The sequence below is a fragment of the Mustela erminea genome, chromosome 8, assembly GCF_009829155.1.
Source record: "Mustela erminea isolate mMusErm1 chromosome 8, mMusErm1.Pri, whole genome shotgun sequence".
Classification (NCBI taxonomy): Eukaryota; Metazoa; Chordata; class Mammalia; order Carnivora; family Mustelidae; genus Mustela; species Mustela erminea.
In genome coordinates, this window is record NC_045621.1 from 39,377,731 (window position 1) to 39,394,728 (window position 16,998).

At 39.6% G+C, this 16,998-nt stretch overlaps 1 protein-coding gene across 4 annotated transcripts in view; it reads left to right on the forward strand.

Moving 5' to 3' along the window:
- DIS3L2 (DIS3 like 3'-5' exoribonuclease 2) overlaps nt 1-16,998 on the forward strand; it is a 365,245-nt gene that overhangs the window by 39,264 nt on the left and 308,983 nt on the right. The window contains exon 1 of one of the 4 annotated variants that reach the window (XM_032355176.1): nt 1,296-1,383. The exons of the other annotated variants lie outside the window; for them this stretch is intronic. The gene's annotated coding sequence lies outside the window, so the exon portion shown is untranslated. Of the gene's footprint in view, nt 1-1,295; nt 1,384-16,998 lie in introns of those variants that run through there. 4 annotated transcript variants of the gene reach the window in all.

Consider the following 16,998-nt stretch of genomic DNA (forward strand, 5'->3'; position numbering starts at 1 on the left):
TAGGCTTAGAGAGATAGGGATTGGAAGTTAGGCCCTGCTAATGTGGGGAGTGTGTGGTCCTGGTGTACCACTGTTATTTGGGATTGAGATCCTGAAGGGCTACAGTTTACAAGTAAGGTTGAAGTGGGTATATATAGGCCCTCACAGAGACTATATCTCTACTTTGAATAAATTTAAACACTGAAAGCAGATTGAGGTAATTTATTGTTTTGTTTGTCTCAGGTGCTTGGCAGAAGCAAATGAAACTCCTGTTTGGAAGATGGTAACATTATACTAGGCCTCAAATGATCACTATAGAAATCTTGGAAATATAATGTCTAGTCCATAATAAAAAAAAATCAGGCATAAATGATCAAACATGAACAAAATCAAGTATAAGCAACAGAAGATAGTATTAGATCCATCTGGGTCTCTGTTATTGGAGTTTTGAGGGGTAAGGTTTGTTTGTTTTTAAAGATTTTATTTATTTATTTGACAGAGATCACAAGTAGGCAGAGAGGCAGGCAGAGAGAGAGGGGAAGCAGGCTCCCTGCTGAGCAGAGAGCCCAATGCGGGGCTCAAACCTAGGACCCTGGGATCATGACCTGAGCTGAAGGCAGATGCTTTAACCCACTGAACCACCCAGGCACCCCTTGAGGAGCAAGTTTATTGGAACTATGCTTACATTGTTCACAGAGACAAAGGACAAGATTTACCATTTTTAGCAGAGAAAAAGAAACTTCTAAAAGAGAAAAATGGAAAAATCTAGACTTGAAAGCATCAAGACTGAAATTAGGTAATTGTAAATTAAGTAATTAAGAAATTAAGTAATGGGTGAGTTTGATGGAAGATTAGAGTTGATAGAGAATTAGTGAAGTGGAAGGATTACTGAAGAGATTGAGGAAGACATAGAGGCACTGAAAGGTCAAAAGTGTGTAACTGAAGTTCCACACAAAGCGTTGAGAGAGAATGGGGCAGAAGGGCTTATGGGACAAGATGGGCCGAAGACTTTTCATAACTGATAAAAGCTATCAAATAATAGTATTGTTTATAATAAGCAGGATTAAAAAATACTACCTTAGTATATTGTAGAAAATTGGTAGAAAACCAAAGATAAAGAGAAAAATTTCAAAAGCTGCTGTAGATGGAGAGAGGGAATAGTACACTTTCAAAGAATAAAAAATTAAATTAACGACTGACTTCTGAACAGAAACATTGAAGGCCAGAAGACAATGGAATGCCTTCAAATTCCCAAGAGAATATCACGGACAATCTAGAATTCTAAAACCTGTAAAAATTTCCTAGGAGAATAAAGATGAAATTCAAATGATTCAGACTTGACAGAACCCTTTAAAGTGCTCAAAAGACACATGTGGCTTGTGGCTACCATACTGGACAGCACAGGTATCAAAAATTTCCATAATTTCTGGAAGGACAGCATTACTATATGCACTAAGAAAATCACAAGGATATTTTGAGCAACATTCTGCCTCCTCAAAAAGGGAAACTTTAAATGAAATTGATAAATTTCTAGAAAGATGCAAATTACTGAAACTGAATTTAAAAATAAAATTATTTTATTTTTTAAAACTTTTTTTTTTTCTTATGATGTCTTTATCTGCCTTTGGTATTGGGAAATACTATCCTCGTGGATGAGTTGGGAAATATTTTCTCTGTTTTCTGGAAGGGTTTGTGAAGGATTACTATTATTTTTTCTTTCAGTGTTGGTAGAATTTGCCTAAGCATTCCTTATTAGAAGATTTAAAATTACTAATTCAATTTCTTATTTTGTGTCTATTTTCTATTTTTTTCTTAAGTCAGCTTTAGTAATTTGTGTCTTTCTAGGAATTTGTCCATTTCATTTCAGTTATCTCTTTGGCCTAAAGCTGTTTATTGTATTGCCTTATAATCCTTTTCTGTACAGTTAGGAGAGAGGTACCCTCTTTTACTCCTGTTCTGTGATCACCCTGTAGAGGTGGAATGGACCCCTTCCCAATTAGTAGGATGTATGTTAATTGCATCTTAGATAACAGGAGAAATTGAGAACTTATTACTCACCTACGAGACTCCCTGGCAGAGTAGGGTGGGTACAGGCATGTCTGGCCTGGGCTTGAGTGAGATAGAAGGAGTGGGTTAGTCCTTTATAATGGCTATAGGACTGGTGAGAAGTTCCTATGTGTAGACTGGGGATTTGTGAAATTCAAATTTCCCATTGGGGTCAAAGGTTGGGGGCACATGGACTTCCTGTCAAGCTCTACAGATGGATCAAAGCGTAAAAGAGAGGTAAGGCTTAAAATAAGTCAGCAGTCAAACATTGAAAAATAGAGCCAGGCTTTTTATCACAAGTTTTTAAATTGGATTTAAAAAAAAATAGTTTTACTTCATGTTTCTTTTCTTCCTTTCTTTTTGTTGGATCATCTAGATTGATCATTTTTATTTTCAGGTTTATTGATTCTTTTTATGCCAACTCAGATCTGCTGTTGAACGCTTCTAGTGAATTTTTCATTTTAGTTCTTTCAACTTGGAATTTACTTTTTTTTTTTTTAAATTTGTCTATTGGGTTTTTTTCTTTTTAAATTTTCTTTTCATTAATTTTTAATAAAGATTTTATTTACTTAATTGAGGGAGAGAGTGCACATGAGAGAGCAAGAAAAGAGAGAGCAGGAACAGAGGGAGAGGGAGAAGCAGACTTCCTGCTGAGCAGGAAGACCTGACACGGGGCTTGATCCCAGAACCCTGAGATTATGACCTGAGCTGAAAGCAGACATTTAACTGAGCTACCCAGGTGCCCCTTAATTTTATTTTTAGAGAGAGAGCAGGGTGAGGGGCAGAGGTGGAGGGAGGGAGGGAGGAAGAGAGAGAGAGAGAAAGAAAGAAACCCAAGCAGGTTCCCTGCTCAGCACAGAGCCCAGTGCGGGTCTCATTCCCACAACCCTGAGATCATGATTTGAGCTGAAATCTGGAGTCAGACAACCGACTGAGCTACCCAGGCACCCTTCTGTATTGATATTTTCTATGTGGTGAGTCATTGTGTCATACTTTACTATATGGCTGACTTCTTTTCGTTCCTTGAACATATTTGTTATACATGCTTTGAAGTTTCTGTTGCCTAAGTCTTAAATCTAGGCTTTCCCTGAGACTTTTTTTTTTTTTTTTAAGATTTTACTTATTTATTTGACAGACAGAGATCACAAGTAGGCAGAGGCAGGCAGGGGGTGGGGAAGCATGCTCCCGCTGAGCAGAGAGCCCAATGTGGGGCTCGATCCCAGGACTCTGGGGTCATGACCCAAGCTGAAGGCAGAGGCTTTAACCCACTGAGCCACCCAGGTGCCCCACCGTGAGACATTTTTAATTGAAACTGCTGCCCCTCCCTTCAATCTCCCATGTATGGGTCACACTTGTCTGTTTTTTGCACTGGTTATAATCTTTGTTGAAACCTGCACTTTTTTGATAATACGTTAGCATTCTGATCCCTTTCCCCTCAGAGCTGGTTGTTCTTTTTGTGTAGTGACTTGTCTGGACTTACTCTTTGGAGTCTGTTTTTCTACAGTGTGTGGATGCTGATGTCTCTGCTAGTTCTTCCTTTCTTGTTTTTATTTGTAAGTCTAATTTTCTTGTAGTTTCCCTTGGGTCAGTATATCCTAACAGTCAGCTATAATTTGGGGTGCCTGGGTGGCTCAGTGGGTTAAAGCCTCTGCCTTCGGCTCGGGTCATGATCCCAGGTCCTGGGATTGAGCCCTGCATTGGGCTCTCTGATCTTCAAGGAGCCTGCTTCCTCCTTTCTCTCTGCCTACTTGTGATCTCTGTCTGTCAAATAAAATCTTAAAAACAAAACAAAACAAAAAACAGAAACACAACAGTCAGCTATAATTCTCAGAGGTGTTTAAACTCTGAAACAGTGAGGCGCCCATCCTTTGTCTGTGGCTCTCATGAGACTTGGGGGAATGTACTCGAAGTTCAGACAGTTTACTCATCAGCTCCGGCTTTTGCTTTCTGTGTTTGCAAGGCACATTCATGTTGGAATGAGTAGCTCTCTAGGGCCTTCTCATTTCTTTCCTGCATGTTTAAAGTCATGTGCGTGCATATAGCAGAAGAAAATAGGTTCTTGTCAAGGTCCATTTTGGTTGTCTCATTGCTAATTCTCCCTGTTAAATTTCTGGTTGGTTTCCTTATTTGTAACTTGCCCTAACTAGTGTTGCAGATTCAGGCTAGTTGTGATATTGGCCTTCCTAATTTTTTGTGTGTGTGTGTTTGTGTGCCTGGAATTATTATTGTTTTTGAAAATGCCCCTGGGCATGGAATTCTTCTTGCTCTGCTCCAAAGGAATTTAGCTTCCTCTGGCTAAGCAAAGCTGCCAGTCTTCACAGCTTGCCCTGCTGTGGTGGGACTTTCATACCAAGGGATTGGGAGTGGCTGTGGGATAGTGGGAACTCCAGGTTAAACCACAATACACTTTCTTTGTTCTTAACAAGATTCAGTAGATTTTCTTGAGTAAACACATCTCAATTTTTTGTATGTCTTTGGTCAATATCCTAATCCTTAAATGGTTGGTTTTGATAATTTTATCTGGCTTTATTGTTATTTTTGTTCTAGGGGATAATATTTGTCAAATTCCTTATTCAGCCATTCTGGGCATCATTTACCCTGTCTTCTCTCTCCCTCTGTCTCTTTCTCTGTGTCTCTTGTACATACACACGCGCGTGCGCACACACACAAACACACACACACTTTTTTTAGAGAGCATGTGTGTGTTTGTGTGTGTGGTGATGGTGAGGAGTGGGAAGAGGAAGAGAGAATCTTAAGCAGATTCCATGCCCAGTGTGGAGCCAGACTCGGGGCTTGATCTCACCCCACTGAGATCTAGACCTGAGCTGAAATCAGGAGTCAGACGCTTAACCAACTGAGCCACCCAAGGCACCCCTCTTTCTCCCTCATTTTTTTTTTTTTAGATTTAATTTAATTTATTTATTTGACAGTGGAATAAAGAGAAAAAGAGAGAGCACAAGCATGGGGAGGAGCAGAGGGAGAGGGAAAAGCAGACTCTATGCTGAGCAGGGAGCCCGACATGAGACTTGATCCCAGGACCCTGGGATCATGACCTGAGCTGAAGGCAGATGCCCAACTGACTGAGCCACCCAGGCACCCCTGTCTCCCTCATTTTTAAACACTTAAATTTTACTCAAACTGAATTTTATTATAGAACATGTTATAAAGTATCACTGTATTGGCAGTTTGGTTAAGTAGTTTTAATTTTATTTTTTTCAGTGTTCCAAGATACACCACATGCACTACACCCAGTGCTCCATGCAATATGTGCCCCCCTTAATACCCACCACCAGGCTCACCTCTCCCCTCCACCTTCCCTTCCAAAACCCTCAGTTTGTTTCTCAGAGTCCACAGTCTCTTGTGCTTCGTCTCCCCTTCCGATTTCCCCCAATTCACTTTTCCTTTCCTTCTAATGTCCTCCATGTTATTCCTTATGCTCCACAAGTAAGTGAAACCATATGATAATTGATTCTCTGCCTGACTTATTTCACTCAGCATATTCTCCTCCAGACCTATCCATGTTGATAGTTGGGTGTTCATCCTTTCTGATGGAGGCATAATATTCCATTGTATACATGGACTGCATCTTTTTTATCTGTTCATCTGTTGAAGGGCATCTTGGCTCTTTCCACAAGTTTGTGATTGTGGCCATTGCTGCTATGAACATTGGGGTACATATGGCCCTTCTTTTCATTACATCAGTATCTTTGGGGTAAATACCCAGTAGTGCAGTTGCAGGGTCATAGGATAACTTTCTTTTTAAATTCTTTTTTTTTTTTTTTTTAAGATTTTATTTATTTACTTACTTGACAGAGATCACAAGTAGGCACAGAGGCAGGCAGAGAGAGAGAGAGGGGAAAGCAGGCTCCTCACTGAGCAGAGAGCCTGATGTGGGGCTCGATTCCAGGACCCTGAGACCATGAACTGAGCTGAAGGCAGCCACCCAGGAGCCCCTATTTTTAAATTCTTAAGGAATCTCTACACTGTTTTCTAAAGTGGCTGCACCAACTTGCATTCCCACTAACAGTGTAAGAGGGTTCCCCTTTCTCCACATCCTCTCCAACATTCGTTGTTTACTGTCTTGTTAATTTTGGCCATTCTGACTGGTGTAAGGTGGTATTTCAATGTGATTTTGATTTGAGTATCCCCGATGGCAAAGGGTGGCGAACATTTTTTCATGCGTCTGTTAGCCATTTGTGTGTCTTCTTTGGAGGAGTGCCTGTTCATGTCTTTTGCCCAATTTTTTGACATGATTATCTGTTTTTTGAGTACAACTTGTTGATATTTTATGTTTCTCAATTACTTATAATGTAAATTGTTTACTTCTCTATTTTCAAAGAGAAAATTAACACATAGTGTATTATTTGTTTCAGTGGTACAGGTCTGTAATTTATCAGTCTTACACAATTCAAAGCACTCACCGTAGCACATACCCTCCCCAATGTCCATCTCCCAGCCACCCCATCTCCCCTGCCCTGCCCCTGGCCAGCAACCCTCAGTTTGTTTCCTGAGATTAAAAGTCTCTTATGGTTTGTCTCCCTCTCTGATTTTGTCTTGTTTCATTTTCCCCTCCCTTCCTCTGTGATCCTCTGTCTTGTTTCTCAAATTCCTCATATCAGTGAGATCATATGATAATTGCCTTTCTACAACTTACTTATTTTACTTAGCATAAAACCCTCTAGTTCCATCCATGTCATGGCAAATGGCAAGATTTCTTTTTTTTGATGGCTGCATAATATTCCTGTGTGTGTGGGTGTGTGTAGGGGTGTGTGTGTGTGTGTGTGTGTGTGTGTGTGTGTGATATATATATATATATATATATATATATATATATATATATATATATTCCACATCTTCTTTATCCATTCATCTGTTGATGGACATCTAGGCTCTTTCCATAGTTTGGCTATTGTGAACATTGCTGCTATAAACTTTGGGGAGCAGGTGCCCCTTTGGATCACTATATTTGTATCTTTAGGTAGTGCCAAGTCATAAGGTAGCTCTATTTTCAACTTTTTGAGGGAACTCCATACTGTTTTTCAGAGCAGCTGCACCAGCTTGCATTCCCACCAACAGTGTAGGAGGGTTCCCCTTTCTCCGCATCCTCACCAACACCTGTCATTTCCTGACTGGTTAAAATTTAGCCATTCTGACTGGTGTGAGGTGGTATCTCACTGTGGTTTTGATTTGTATTTCCCTGATGCTGAGTGATGTTGAGCACTTTTTCATGTGTCTTTTGGCCATTTGGGTGTCTTCTTTGGAGAAGTGTCTGTTCATCTCCTCTGCCCATTTCTTGATTGGATTATTTGTTCTTTGTGTGTTGAGTTTGATAAGTTCTTTATAGATTTTGGATACTAGCCATTTATCTGATATGTCGTTTGCAAATATCTTCTCCCACTCTGTCAGTTGTCTTTTGGTTTTGTTAACTCTTTCCTTTGCTGTGCAAAAGCTTTTATCTTGATGAAGTCCCAATAGTTCATTTTTGTCCTTCCCTTGCCTTTGGTGATGTTCCTAGGAAGTAGTTGCTGTGGCTGAGGTCGAAGAGGTTGCTGCCTGTGTTCTCCTCAAGAATGTTGATGGATTCCTGCCTCACACTGAGGTCTTTCATCCATTTTGAGTCTGTTTTTGTGTGTGGTGTAAGGAAATGGTCCAGCTTCATTTTTCTGTATGTGGCTGTCCAATTTTCCCAACACCATTTGTTGAAGAGACTGATTTTTTCCCATTGAATATTCTTTCCTGCTTTGTGGAAGATTAGTTGGCCATAGAGTTGAAGGTCCATTTCTGGACTCTATTCTGTTCCATTGATCTATGCGTCTGTTTTTGTGGCAGTACCATACTGTCTTGATGATTACAGCTTTGTAATAGAACTTGAAGTCTGGAATTGTGATACCGCCAGCTTTGGTTTTCTTTTTCAACATTTCTCTGGCTATTTGGGGTCTTTTCTGATTCTATATACATTTTGGGATTATTTGTTCCATTTCTCTAAAAAAGTAGGTGATATTTTGACAGGGATTGCATTAAATGTTTAGATTGCTCTAGGTAGCATAGAAATTTTCACAATATTTGTTCTTCTAGTCCATGAGCATGGAATGTTTTTCCATTTCTTTGTGTCTTCCTCAGTTTCTTTCATGAGTATCCCTTCATTTTCTGAATACAGGTTCTTTGACTCTTTGGTTAGATTTATTCCTAGGTATCTTTTGGTTTAGGGTGCAATTGTAAATGGAATCAGCTACTTAATTTCTCTTTCTTCTGTCTTATTGGTGTATAGAAATACAACTGATTTCTGTGCACTGATTTTATATCCTGACACTTTACTGAATTCCTGTATGAGTCCTCGGTGTTTTGAAATGGAGTCTTGGTTTTTCTACATAAAGTGTCATATCATCTGCAAAGAGTGAGAATTTGACTTCTTCACTGATTCGAATGCCTTTTATTTATTTTTGTTGTCTGATTGCTGAGGCTAGGACTTCTAGTACTATGTTGAATAGCAGTGGTGATAGTGGACAGCTCTGCCATGTTCCTGACCTAAGGATAAAAGATTGAGGATGATATTCACTGTGGGGTTTCATAGATGACTTTTATGATATTGAGGTATGTTCCCTCTATCCTTATGCTGTGAAGAGTTTTGATCAAGAAAGTATGCTGTACTTTGTCAAATTTTTTTTGGCATCTATTGAGAGTATCATATGGTTCTTGTTCTTTCTTTTAGTAATGTATCACATGGATTGATTTGGAGATGTTGAACCAACCTTGCAGCCCTGGAATAAATCCCACTTGGTCGTGGTGAATAATTCTTTTAATGTACCGTTGGATCCTATTTTGGGTAGTATTTTGATGGGAATTTTTGCATCCATGTTCATCAGAGATATTGGCCTGTAATTCTCCATTTTGATGGGGTCTTTGTCTGGTTTTGGGATCAAGGTAATGCTGGCCTCATAAAATGAGTTTGGAAGTTTTCCTTCCATTTCTATTTTTTGGAACAGTTTCAGGAGAATAGGTATTAATTCTTCTTTAAATGTTTGGTAGAATTCTCCTGAGAAGCTGTCTGGCCCTGGGCTCTCGTTTTTTGGGAGATTTTTGATTACTGCTTTAATTTCCTTAATGGTTATTTGTCTGTTCAGGTTTTCTATTTCTTCCTGGTTCAGTTTTTGTAGTTTATACATCTCTAGGGATGCACCCATTTCTTCCAGATTGTCTAATTTGCTTGTGTAGAGTTGCTCATAATTGTTTGTATTTCTTTTGTGTTGGTTGTGATCTCTTCTCTTTTATTCATGATTTCATTAATTTGGGTCCTTTCTCTTTCCTTTTTGGTAAGTCTGGCCAGGGGTTTATCAATCTTATTAATTGTTTGAAAAAACAAGCTCCTAGTTTTGTTGATCTGTTCTGCGGTCTTTTGGTTTGTATTTCATTGATTTCTGTTCTATATTTATTATTTCTCTTCTTCTGTTGGGTTTAGGCTTTATTTGCTGTTCTTTCTCTAGCTTCTTTAGATGTAGGGTTAGGTCGTGTATTTGAGACCCTTCTTGTTTCTTGAGAAGGGCTTTATTGGTATATGCTTTTCTCTTAGGAACACCTTTGCTGCATCCCAATGATTTTGAACAGTTGTGTTTTCATTTTCATTTATTTCCATGATTTTTAAAAATTCTTCTTTAATTTCCTGGTTGATCCATTCATTCTTTAGTACGATGCTCTTTAGCTTCCATGTGTTTGAGTTCTTTCAACTTTCCTCTTGTGGTTGAGTTCTAGTTTCAAAGCATTGTGGTCTGAAAATATACAGGGAATGATCTCAGTATTTTGGTACTGGTTAAATCCTGATTTGTGACCTAGGATGGGATTTATTCTGGAGAATGTTCCATGTGCACTAGAAAAGAATGTGTATTCTTTTGCTTTGAGATGGAATATTTTGAATATATCTGTGATGTCCATCTGGTCCACTGTGTCATTTAAAGCCTTTATTTCCTTGTTGATCTTTTGCTTAGATGATCTGTCCATTTCAGTGAGGGGGGTGTTAAAAGTCTCCTACTATTATTGTATTATTGTCGATATGTTTCTTTGATTTTGTTATTAATTGATTTATATAATTGGCTGCTCACGTGTTAGGGGCATAGATACTTAAAATTGTTAGATCTTCTTAATGGACACCCTTTAAGTGTGATATAGTGTCCTTCCTCATCTCTTATTATAGTCTTTGGGTTAAAATCTAATTGATCTGATATAAGGATTGCCACCCCAGCTTTCTTTTGATGTCCATTAGCATGGTAAATTGTTTTCCACCCCCTCACTTTAAGTCTGGAGGTGTCTTTGGGTCTAAAATGAGTTTCTTGTAGACAGCTTATTGATGGGTTTTGTTTATTTATCCATTCTGATACCCTGTGTCTTTTGATTGGGGCATGTAGCCCATTTACATTCAGGGTAACTATCGAGAGATATGAATTTAGTGCCATTGTATTGCCTGTTGGGTGACTGTTACTGTATATTGTCTCTGTTCCTTTCTGGTCTATGTTATTTTTAGGCTCTTTCTTTGCTTAGAGGACTCCTTTCAGTAATTTCTTTAGGGCTGATTTGGTGTTTGCAAATTCTTCTAGTTTTTGTGTGTCCTGGAAGCTTTTTATTTTTCCTTCTATTTTCAATGACAGCCTAGCTGGTTATAGTATTCTTGGCTGCATATTTTTCTTGTTTAGTGCTCTGAATATATCAACGCCAGACCTTTCTGGCTTGCCAAGTCTCTGTCTCTGTAGCTAGGTCTGCCACCAATCTAATATTTCCACCATTGTAGGTTACAGACCTCTTGTTTTGAGCTGCTTTCAGGATTTTCTTTTTGTCTCTGAGATTTTAAATTTTACTCTTAGATGACAGGGTGTTGACCTATTTTTATTGATTTTGAGGAGGCTTCTCTGTGTTTACTGGATTTTGATGCCTGTTTCCTTCCCTAAATCAGGGAAGTTCTGTGCTATAATTTGCTCCAATATACCTTTTGCTTCCTTTTTCTTCTTCTTCTGGGATCCCAGTTTTTCTAATATTGTTTCATCTTAAGGTATCACTTATCTGTTGAATTCTTCCCTCATGATCCAGTAATTATTTGTCTCCCTTTTTCTCAGCTTCCTTATTCTCCATTATTTGGTCTTCTATATCACTAATTCTCTTTTGCCTCATTTGTCCTAGCAGTAAGAGCCTCCATTTTTGAACAGGAATTGATAAGATGTTGGTTAAAATAGGAAAGAGGAAAATTAAAAAAAAAAATTGAAAAAGAAAAAAATAAAGAAAAATTTAAAAATTTTACTTTGAATCATGGGAAAAAGCCATGAAGTCTATGTGCTGTATTCCTGTAGTGTTAGAGTTTTGGAGTTCTCATTGATCGGTAAACTTGGCTTGGCTGGATGTTCTTGCTGATCTTCTGTGGGAGGGGCCAGTTTTAGTGATTCTCAAATGTCTTTGCTGGAGGCGGAACTGCACGCCCTTGCCAGGGGCTAGGCTAAGTAATCTGCTTCAGTTTGCTCTAGATAGCTTTTGTTCCTAGAAAGCTTTCCCTACAGCTTTGGAGGACGAGAATGAAAATGGCTGCCTCTCCCAATCTCTGACTCTGGAGGAGCTGAGAGCTCAGGGCCTCCCTGTTCAGTGAGCCCTCTGAGAAAAGCAGTCAGTCACTCCTCTGTTGCCCTGGTCTCCAGCTGCACTTTGTGCTCACCCGGCCTGTGACCCAGCGTTTCTATCTCTAGCAGATGGCCCTGTTTGGAATCTCGAAACTCAGCTGATTCTTGCAGTGTGCTCCCATGCTGCTCCTCTCAGTGGAGGAAGTGGGGGGGTCTCCCCGGATCTGCCACTTGTGGGGTTCCTGCTTAAAGAGCAGTGGTGTGACTGTGCCGGAAATTAGTTTATGGCAACCCCAAGCTGCTGCCTCCTCGGATCTGTCTTCGCAGCTGGCTTCCCTGCTCCAATACCTGGGAGCTCTGCCACTCTCAAGCACCCCTGGTCTTTCTGTGACCCCAAGGGTCCTGAGACCACACTGACCCAGTGAGGATTCCACCCCCCTCTTAACCACTGGAGCAACATTCCTCTGTGGAGCAGACTTCTAAAAGTTCTTATTTTGTGCTCTGCTGCCCTCCTCCCACCCCCATCTTCCCATATATCACCTTGGATTCACTTCCTCACATATCCTACATTCTAGAAGGTGGTCGCTTTTTGTTCACAGAATTGCTGCTATTCTTTTCTTTGATCTCCTGTTGAGTTTGTATGTGTTCAGAATGGTTTGATAACTACCAAGCTGAATTCCTCGGACCAGAAGAAGTTTAGGTTTCCTACTCCTCTGCCCTCTTGCTCCTGCCTCAGTGTGAGGTTTATTTTAAACTTTTAAAAAGTCTATTCCATCAATAGTGTGTTCTTTCATTTGTTTTACTGTGTCACGCTTTCTGTTGGCTCCATCTTACCTTCTGAATAGGCTCAACATTTTCTGTCTTTGAACTTTTCTTTCAATTTTATCTCCTTGCAGTTTTTTTTTTTACTGCCCGGGTTCATAACTTTCGTTTCTTATCAGGGCTGGGATAGAGGTTAAGGCGAATAAGATGCCTAGGGGATGAACATTTCACGAGTCTCTCTCCAAGTCCTGCAACTGCAGGGTGTGGGGTTGGTGCTGGCATGATTTTGCCTTTATAAATTTTGCATCCTAGGTGCGTGGCATGCCTTACCGTAGTCCTGGCTCTTCTGCTTAAATTTCTCATTAGTGGGTATTCATTATAAGCTGTTTCTGCTCTAAATAGACTTCATTTATTCAAATTTTTGGGCACATCCACTCTGCAGTATCATTGTGCCAGGTTTGGGGAATATAAAGGGTCTTAAGACACCGCTCCATTGTTTCTTCAGATTTACTCCTTTTCAAGTCTAGTGCCTGTCCCCCCATTCCACCTCGTTTCTGTGTTTTTGTACCATGGGGCACTGTTGATCATTACTGCCTGTTCATCCTAACCCCAGCCCATCTCTTTAGCATATACAGCTATTTCCGTGATAAGACACCCTCTCTGGGAACTAGTGGGCATTTGGGCAATACATCAGTGTCCCTCACTGGTGAGGATTAGAAACTGACTTGTCCTTTCAGTGTGTTAAGGTAGGGGTGCCCAGGATTTCTCCTGGGTTAGTGGGCCTTTCGACCTATGTTGTTGGGAAGGTTCTTGTTCATTCATACTCTGCTTAGTATCTTCTCTGTTTGGAATCATTCCTTCTCCTTCTAGTACTTTGATACCCAGAGGCAAGCTGATATTCTGCCCAGCTATTTGGCTTACTCTTTCCAACTTTGTTTCCTGGGTCCTGTGTTCTTTTCCTTTTCTTTGATGACTTTTTAAAAAAAATTTTTTATAAACATATATTTTTATCCCCAGGGGTACAGGTCTGTGAATCACCAGGTTTACACACTTCACAGCACTCACCATAGCACATACCCTCCCCAATGTCCATGACCCCACCCCCCTTCTCCCAACCTCTTTCTCCCCAGCAACCCTCAGTTTGTTTTGTGAGATTAAGAGTCACTTATGGTTTGTCTCCCTCCCAATCCCATCTTGTTTCATTTATTCTTCTCCTACCTCCTTAACCCCCTGTTGCATTTCCACTTCCTCATATCAGGGAGATCATGTGATAGTTGTTCTTCTCTGATTGACTTATTTCGCTAAGCATGATACCCTCTAGTTCCATCTACGTCATCGCAAATGGCAAGATTTCATTTCTTTTGATGGCTACATAGTATTCCATTGTGTATATATACCACATCTTCTTTATCCATTCATCTGTTGATGGACATCTAGGTTCTTTCCATAGTTTGGCTATTGTAGACATTGCTGCTATAAACATTCGGGCGCATGTGCCCCCTCGGATCACTACGTTTATATCTTTAGGGTAAATACCCAGTAGTGCAATTGCTGGGTCAGAGGGTAGTTCTATTTTCAACATTTTGAGGAACCTCCATGCTGTTTTCCAGAGTGATTGCACCAGCATTCCCACCAACAGTGTAGGAGGGTTCCCCTTTCTCCGCATCCTTGCCAGCATCTGTCATTTCCCGACTTGTTAATTTTAGCCATTCTGACTGGTGTGAGGTGATATCTCATTGTGGTTTTGATTTGTATTTCCCTGATGCCGAGTGATATGGAGCACTTTTTCATGTGTCTGTTGGCCATCTGGATGTCTTCTTTGCAGAAATGTCTGTTCATGTCTTCTGCCCATTTCTTGTTTGGATTATTTGTTCTTTGGGTGTTGAGTTTGATAAGTTCTTTATAGATTTTGGATAATAGCCATTTATCTGATATGTCGTTTGCAAATATCTTCTCCCATTCTGTCAGTTGTCTTTTGGTTTTGTTAACTCTTTCCTTTGCTGTGCAAAAGCTTTTGAGCTTGATAAAATCCCAATAGTTCATTTTTGCCCTTGCTTCCCTTGCCTTTGGCGATGTTCCTAGGAAGAAGTTGCTGCATCTGAGGTCAAAGAGGTTGCTGCCTGTGTTCTCCTCAAGGATTTTGATGGATTCCTTTCTCACATTGAGGTCCTTCATCCATTTTGAGTCTATTTTCGTGTGTGGTGTAAGGAAATCGTCCAATTTCATTTTTCTGCATGTGGCTGTCCAATTTCCCCAACACCATTTATTAAAGAGTCTGTCTTTTTTCCATTGGACATTCTTTCCTGCTTTTTTGAAGATGAGTTGACCATAGAGTTGAGGGTCTATTTCTGGGCTCTCTATTCTGTTCCATTGATCTATGTGTCTGTTTTTGTGCCAGTACCATGCTGTCTTGATGATGACAGCTTTGTAATAGAGCTTGAAGTCCAGAATTGTGATGCCACCAACTTTGGCTTTCTTTTTCAATATTCCTTTGGCTATTCGAGGTCTTTTCTGGTTCCATAGAAATTTTAGGATTATTTATTCCATTTCTTTGGAAAAAATGGATGGTATTTTGATAGGAATTGCATTAAATGTGTAGATTGCTTTAGGTAGCATAGACATTTTCACAATATTTATTCTTCCAGTCCAGGAGCATGGAACATTTTTCCATTTCTTTGTGTCTTCCTCAATTTCTTTCATGAGTACTTTATAGTTTTCTGAGTATAGATTTTTTAGCCTCTTTGGTTAGGTTTATTCCTAGGTACCTTATAGTTTTGGGTGCAATTGTAAATGGGATTGACTCCTTAATTTCTCTTTCTTCTGTCTTGTTGTTTGTGTAGAGAAATGCAACTGATTTCTGTGCATTGATTTTATATCCTGACACTTTGCTGAATTCCTGTACAAGTTCTAGCAGTTTTGGAGTGGAGTCTTTTGGATTTTCCACGTATAGTATCATATCATCTGGGAAGAGTGATAGTTTGACTTCTTCTTTGCCGATTTGGATGCCGTAAACTTCCTTTTGTTGTCTGATTGCTGAGGCTGGGACTTCTAGTACTATGTTGAATAGCAGTGGTGATAATGGACATCCCTGCCGTGTTCCTGACCTTAGCGGAAAGGCTTTCAGTTTTTCTCCATTGAGAATGATATTTGCGGTGGGTTTTTCATAGATGGCTTTGATGATATTGAGGTATGTGCCCTCTGTCCCTACTCTTTGAAGAGTTTTGATCAGGGAGGGATGCTGTACTTTGTCAGATGCTTTTTCAGCATCTGTTGAGAGTATTATATGGTTCTTGTTCTTTCTTTTATTAATGTGTTGTATCACATTGATTGATTTGTGGATGTTGAACCAACCTTGCGGCCCTGGAATAAATCCCACTTGGTCATGGTGAATAATCCTTTTAAGGTACTGTTGAATCCTATTGGCTAGTATTTTGGTGAGAATTTTCGCATCTGTGTTCATCAAGGATATTGGTCTGTAGTTCTCTTTTTTGATGGGATTCTTGTCTGGTTTTGGGATCAAGGTGATGCTGGCTTCATAAAATGAGTTTGGAAGTTTTCCTTCCATTTCTATTTTCTGGAACAGTTTCAGGAGAATAGGAATTAGTTCTTCTTTAAATGTTTGGTAGAATTCCCCTGGGAAGCCGTCTGGCCCTGGGCTCTTGTTTGTTTGGAGATTTTTGATGACTGTTTCAATCTCCTTACTGGTTATGAGTCTGTTCAGGTTTTCTCTTTCTTCCTGGTTCAGTTGTGGTAGTTTATATGTCTCTAGGAATGCATCCATTTCTTCCAGATTGTCAAATTTGTTGGCATAGAGTTGCTCTTAGTATATTCTTATAATTATCTGTATTTCTTTAGTGTTAGTTGTGATCTCTCCTCTTTCATTCATGATCTTATTTATTTGGGTCCTTTCCCTTTTCTTTTGGATAAGTCTGGCCAGGGGCTTATCAATCTTAGTAATTCTTTCAAAGAACCAGCTCCTAGTTTTGTTGATTTGTTCTATTGTTTTTTTTGGTTTTTATTTCATTGATTTCTGCACTGATCTTTATTATTTCTCTTCTCCCGCTGGGTTTAGGGTTTCTTTCTTGTTCTTTCTCCGAGGCTCCTTTAGGTGTAGGGTTAGGTTGTGTACCTGAGACCTTTCTTGTTTCTTGAGAAAGGATTGTACCACCATATATTTTCCTCTCAGGAATGCCATTGTTGTGTCCCACAGGCTTTGAACCATTGTGTTTTCCTTATCATTTGTTTCCATGAATTTTTTCAATTCTTCTTTAATTTCCTGGTTGACCCATTCATTCTTTAGAAGGATGCTGTTTAGTCTCCATGTATTTGGGTTCTTTCCAAATTTCCTCTTGTGATTGAGTTCTAGCTTCAGAGCATTGTGGTCTGAAAATATGCAGGGAATGATCCAAATCTTTTGATACTGGTTGAGACCTGATTTAGGACCGAGGATGTGATCTATTCTGGAAAATGTTCCATGTGCACTAGAGAAGAATGTGTATTCTGTTGCTTTGGGATGAAATGTTCTGAATATATCTGTGATGTCCATCTGGTCCAGTGTGTCATTTAAGGCCTTCATTTCCTTGTTGATCTTTTGCTTGGATGATCTGTCCATTTCAGTGAG